Raw genomic sequence first — 7176 nt, forward strand, 5'->3', positions numbered from 1 at the left:
ACACACACCACCCCTCCCCCCCCCTCAAAAATCCCCCCCCCCCAACACACACCACACCACACCACACCACCCCTCCCCTTCCCCCCCTCGAAATTTCGCCCCCCCCTCAACACACACCACCCCACCCCCCCCCCCAAAAATTCGGCCACCCCGCTCAACACAGACCACACCACACCACCCCTCCCGCCCCTCCAAAATTTGCCCCCCCCCGCCCCCAACACACACCACCCCTCCCCGCCCCCCAAAAATTCGTGCCCCCCCCTCAATACACACCTCCCCACCCTTCCCCCCCCCCTCAACACACACCACCCCACCCCTCCCCCCCCCTCAAAAATCCCCCCCCCCCCCTCAACACACACCACACCACACCACACCACACCACCCCTCCCCTTCCCCCGCTCCAAATTTCGCCCCCCCCTAAACACACACCACCCCACCCCTCCCCCCCCCAAAAAAATTCGCCCCCCCCTCCAAATTTCGTCCCTTCCCCCCCCAAAAATTCGCCCCCCCCCCAACACACACCACACCACACCACCCCTCCCCCCCCCCCTCAACACACACCACCCCACACCATACCACCCCTTCCTCCCCCCCCCCCCCCTCAACACACACCACCCCACCCCCCCCCCTCCAACACACACCACACCACCCCCCCTCAAAAATTCCCCCCCCCCCCTCAAAAATCCCCCCCCCCCTCAACACACACCACACCACACCACCCCTCCCCCCCCCCTCCAAATTTGCCCCCCCCCCCAAAAAAAATTGGCCCCCCCCCTCAACACACACCACACCACACCACCCCTCCCCCCCCTCAAAAATCCCCCCCCCCCCTCAACACACAAAACACCACCCCTCCCCCCCCCCCCTCAAAAATCCCCCCCCCCCCCCTCAACACACACCACACCACACCACCCCTTCCCCCCCCATCCAAATTTTGCCCCCCCCCCCCCCCCAAAAAATTGGCCCCCCCCTCAACACACACCACACCACACCACCCCTCCCCCCCCTCCAAAATTCGCCCCCCCCCCAACACACACCACCCCTCCCCCCCCCCAAAAAATTCCCCCCCCCCCCTCAACACACACCACCCCATCCCCCCCCCCTCCACACACACCACACCACCCCTCCCACCCCTCAAAAATCCCCCCCCCCCTCAACACACAAAACACCACCCCTCCCCCCCCTCAAAAATCCCCCCCCCCTCAACACACACCACACCACACCACCCCTTCCCCCCCCTCCAAATTTCGCCCCCCCCCCCCCTCAACACACACCACACCACACCATCCCTCCCCCCCTCCAAAATTCCCGCCCCCCCCCCCTCAACACACACCACCCTATCCCCCCCCCTCCACACACACCACACCACCCCTCCCCCCCCCCTCAAAAATCCCCCCCCCCTCAACACACAAAACACCACCACCTCCCCCCCCCCAAAAATTGACCCCCCCCCCTCAACACACACCACACCACACCACCCCTCCCCCCCCTCCAATATTCCCCCCCCCCCCTCCCTCAACACACACCACCCCACACCACCCCTCCCCCCCCCCCCCCCAGAAATTTGCCCCCCCCCCCCCCCAACACACACCACCCCACCCCCCCTCCTCAAAAATCCCCCCCCCCCCCACCTCAACACACACCACACCACACCACACCACCCCTCCCCTTCCCCCCCTCCAAATTTCGCCTTCCCCTCAACACACACCACCCGAACCCTCCCCCCCCCCAAAAATTCGCCCCCCCCCCCCTCAACACACACCACACCACACCACCCCTCCCCCCCCCCTCAAAAATCCCCCCCCCCCCCCCGCCCTAAAAAATCCCCCCCCCCCCCCCAACACACACCACACCACACCACCCCTCCCCTTCCCCCCCTCGAAATTTCGCCCCCCCTCAACACACACCACCCCACCCCCCCCCCAAAAATTCGGCCACCCCGCTCAACACACACCACACCACACCACCCCTCCCGCCCCTCCAAAATTTGCCCCCCCCCCCGCCCCCAACACACACCACCCCTCCCCCCCCCCCCAAAAATTCGTGCCCCCCCCCTCAATACACACTTCCCCACCCTTCCCCCCCCCCTCAACACACACCACCCCACCCCTCCCCCCCCTCAAAAATCCCCCCCCCCTCAACACACACCACACCACACCACACCACACCACCCCTCCCCTTCCCCCGCTCCAAATTTCGCCCCCCCCTCAACACACACCACCCCACCCCTCCCCCCCCCCAGAAATTCGCCCCCCCCCTCCAAATTTCGCCCCTTCCCCCCCCAAAAATTCGCCCCCCCCCCCCCCCCCCCAACACACACCACACCACACCACCCCTCCCCCCCCCCCCCTCAACACACACCACCCCACACCATACCACCCCTTCCTCCCCCCCCCCCCCCCCTCAACACACACCACCCCACCCCCCCCCCCCCTCCAACACACACCACACCACCCCCCCCCTCAAAAATTCCCCCCCCCTCAACACACAAAACACCACCCCTCCCCCCCCCCCAAAAATCCCCCCCCCCCTCAACACACACCACACCACACCACCCCTCCCCCCCCCTCCAAATTTGCCCCCCCCCCCCCCCCAAAAAAATTGGCCCCCCCCCTCAACACACACCACACCACACCACCCCTCCCCCCCCCCCTCCAAAATTCGCCCCCCCCCCCTCAACACACACCACCCCACACCACCCCTCCCCCCCCCCAAAAATTCCCCCCCCCCTCAACACACACCATCCCACCCCCCCCTCGACACACACCACACCACCCCTCACCTTCTCCCCCTCCAAATTTCGCCCCCCCCCTCAACACACACCACCCCACCCCTCCCCCCCCCTCCAAATTTCGCCCCTTCCCCCCCGCTCCATCCACAGCACCCCACCACTCCTCCAAGAACCAGGCTCGACCCACCGTGCCCCGCCTCGACCCCCACGACACGGCGCACCCTCCACCCCACCGCACCCCCCACGATGCCCCCCGCACCCCACCTCGAGAAACCCCGCTCCCTCCACACAATCCCACCACGCCTCCGAAAACCCCGCTCGACCCACCCCACCTCGCGTGAGCCCCCCCACGACACGGCACACCCCCGACACCCCACCGCACCCCCCCACGACCCGACGCATATCCCCCACCCCCCCTCACCCCACGTCGAAAAACCCCGCTCGACCCACCCAACCCCGTGTCACTCCCCCATGACACGGCACACCCCCCCACGACGCCCCCCCCGCACCCCACCTCGAAAAACCCCGCTCCCTCCACGCCACACCACAAATGCCTCCGAAAACCCCGCTCGACCCACCCCACCCCGCGTCACCCCCCCACGACACGGCGCACCCCCCACCCCACTGCACCCCCCCACGACGCCCCCCCGCACCCCACCTCGAAAAACCGCGCTCCCTCCACAGCACCCCACCTCTCCTCCAAAAACCCCGCTCGACCACCCCCACCCCGCGTCACCCCCCACGACACGGCGCACCCCCCACGACGCCCCCCCGCACCCCACCTCGAAAAACCCCGCTCCCTCCACAGCACCCCACCTCTCCTCCAAAAACCCCGCTTGACCACCCCAACCCCGCGTCACTCCCCCATGACACGGCGCACCCCCCCACGACGCCCCCCCGCACCCCACCTCGAAAAACCCCGCTCCCTCCACACCACCCCGCCACGCCTCCAAAAACCCCGCTCGACCCACCCCACCCCGCGTCACGGCGCACCCCCCCACGACGCCCCCCCCCCCACCCCACCTCGAAAAACCGCGCTCCATCCACAGCACCCCACCTCTCCTCCAAAAACCCCGCTCGACCCACCCCACCCCGCGTCAGCCCCCCACGACACGGCGCACCCCCCACCCCACCGCACCCCCCCACGACGCCCCCCCGCACCCCACCTCGAAAAACCGCGCTCCCTCCACAGCACCCCACCTCTCCTGCAAAAACCCCGCTCGACCACCCCCACCCCGCGTCACCCCCCACGACACGGCGCACCCCCCCACGACGCCCCCCCGCACCCCACCTCGAAAAACCCCGCTCCCTCCACAGCACCCCACCTCTCCTCCAAAAACCCCGCTTGACCACCCCAACCCCGCGTCACTCCCCCATGACACGGCGCACCCCCCCACCCCACCGCACCCCCCCACGACGCCCCCCCGCACCCCACCTCGAAAAACCCCGCTCCCTCCACACAACCCCGCCACGCCTCCAAATACCGCGCTCGACCCACCCCACCCCGCGTCACGGCGCACACCCCCACGACGCCCCCCCTCCCCACCCCACCTCGAAAAACCGCGCTCCATCCACAGCACCCCACCTCTCCTCCAAAAACCCCGCTCGACCCACCCCACCCCGCGTCACCCCCCCACGACACGGCGCACCCCCCCACCCCACCGCACCCCCCCATGACGCCCCCCCGCACCCCACCTCGAAAAACCCCGCTCCCTCCACAGCGCCCCACCTCTCCTCCAAAAACCCCGCTCGACCACCCGAACCCCGCGTCACCCCCCCACGACACGGCGCACCCCCCCACCCCACCGCAACCCCCCACGACGCCCCCCCGCACCCCAACTCGAAAAACCCCGCTCCCTCCACACCACCCCGCCACGCCTCCAAAAACTGTGCTCGACCCACCCCACCCCGCGTCACGGCGCACCCCCCCACGACGCCCCCCCCCACCCCACCTCGAAAAACCGCGCTCCATCCACAGCACCCCACCTCTCCTCCAAAAACCCCGCTCCACCCACCCCACCCCGCGTCACCCCCCCACGACACGGCGCACCCCCCCACGACGCCCCCCCGCACCCCACCTCGAAAAACCGCGCTCCCTCCACAGCACCCCACCTCTCCTCCAAAAACCCCGCTCGACCACCCCCACCCCGCGTCACCCCCCACGACACGGCGCACCCCCCCACGACGCCCCCCCGCACCCCACCTCGAAAAACCCCTCTCCCTCCACAGCACCCCACCTCTCCTCCAAAAACCCCGCTTGACCACCCCAACCCCGCGTCACTCCCCCATGACACGGTGCACCCCCCCACCCCACCGCACCCCCCCACGACGCCCCCCCCGCACCCCACCTCGAAAAACCCCGCTCCCTCCACACCACCCCGCCACGCCTCCAAAAACCGTGCTCGACCCACCCCACCCCGCGTCACGGCGCACCCCCCCACGACGCCCCCCCCCCACCCCACCTCGAAAAACCCCGCTCCCTCCACGCCACACCACCACGCCTCCGAAAACCCCGCTCGACCCACCCCACCCCGCGTCACTCCCCCACGACACGGCGCACCCCCCCACGACGCCCCCCCGCACCCCACCTCGAAAAACCCCGCTCCCTCCACAGCACTCCGCCACGCCTCCGAAAACCCCGCTCGACCCACCCCACCCCGCGTCACCCGCCACGACACGGCGCACCCCCCCACAACGCCCCCCCCGCACCCACCTCGAAAAACCCCGCTCCCTCCACGCCTCCGAAAACCCCGGTCGACCCACCCCACCCCGCGTCACCCCCCCCACGACGCCCCCCCGCACCCCACCTCGAAAAACCCCGCTCCCTCCACAGCACCCCGCCACGCCTCCGAAAACCCCGCTCGACCCACCCCACCCCGCGTCACCCGCCACGACACGGCGCACCCCCCCACAACGCCCCCCCCGCACCCACCTCGAAAAACCCCGCTCCCTCCACGCCTCCGAAAACCCCGGTCGACGCACCCCACCCCGCGTCACCCCCCCACGACGCCCCCCCGCACCCCACCTCGAAAAACCCCGCTCCCTCCACAGCACCCCGCCATGCCTCCGAAAACCCCGCTCGACCCACCCCACCCCGCGTCACCCCCCACGACACGGCGCACCCCCCACCCCACCGCACCCCCCCATGACACCCCCCCCCGCACCCCACCTCGAAAAACCCCGCTCCCTCCACGCCACCCCGCCACGCCTCCGAAAACCCCGCTTGTCCACCCCAACCCCGCGTCACTCCCCCATGACACGGCGCACCCCCCCACGACGCCCCCCTGCACCCCACCTCGAAAAACCCCGCTCCCTCCACGCCTCCGAAAACCCCGCTCGACCCACCCCACCCCGCGTGACCCCCCCACGACGCCCCCCCGCACCCCACCTCGAAAAACCCCGCTCCCTCCACAGCACCCCGCCATGCCTCCGAAAACCCCGCTCGACCCACCCCACCCCGCGTCACCCCCCACGACACGGCGCACCCCCCCACCCCACCGCACCCCCCCACGACGCCCCCCCCCCGCACCGCACCTCGAAAAACCCCACTCCCTCCACGCCACCCCGCCACGCCTCCGAAAACCCCGCTTGACAACCCCAACCCCGCGTCACTCCCCCATGACACGGCGCACCCCCCCACGACGCCCCCCCGCACCCCACCTCGAAAAACCCCGCTCCCTCCACGCCTCCGAAAACCCCGCTCGACCCACCCCACCCCGCGTCACCCGCCACGACACGGCGCACCCCCCGCACCCCACCTCGAAAAACCCCGCTCCCTCCACGCCACACCACAAATGCCTCCGAAAACCCCGCTCGACCCACCCCACCGCGCGTCAGCCCCCCACGACACGGCGCACCCCCCCACCCCACCGCAGCCCCCACGACGCCCCCCCCGCACCCCACCTCGAAAAACCCCGCTCCCTCCACAGCACCCCGCCAGGCCTCCGAAAACCCCGCTCGACCCACCCCACCCCGCGTCACCCCCCCCCGCACCCCACCTCGAAAAACCCCGCTCCCTCCACAGCACCCCGCCACGCCTCCGAAAACCCCGCTCGACCCACCCCACCCCGCGTCACCCGCCACGACACGGCGCACCCCCCCACGACGCCCCCCCGCACCCCACCTCGAAAAACCCCGCTCCCTCCACGCCACACCACAAATGCCTCCGAAAACCCCGCTCGACCCACCCCACCCCGCGTGACCCCCCCACGACACGGCGCACCACCCCACCCCACCGCACCCCCCCACGACGCCCCCCCCGCACCCCACCTCGAAAAACCCCGCTCCCTCCACGCCACCCCGCCACGCCTCCGAAAACCCCGCTCGACCCACCCCACCCCGCGTCACCCCCCCACGACGCCCCCGCGCACCCCACCTCGGAAAACCCGCTGCATCCACACCACCCCACCCCACCTCGAAAAACCCGCTGCATCCACACCACCCCA

Source organism: Lygodium microphyllum, chromosome 24, assembly GCF_053477565.2.
Source record: "Lygodium microphyllum isolate KBCC chromosome 24, Lygodium_microphyllum_v1.1.10, whole genome shotgun sequence".
In the NCBI taxonomy this organism is placed as follows: domain Eukaryota; kingdom Viridiplantae; phylum Streptophyta; class Polypodiopsida; order Schizaeales; family Lygodiaceae; genus Lygodium; species Lygodium microphyllum.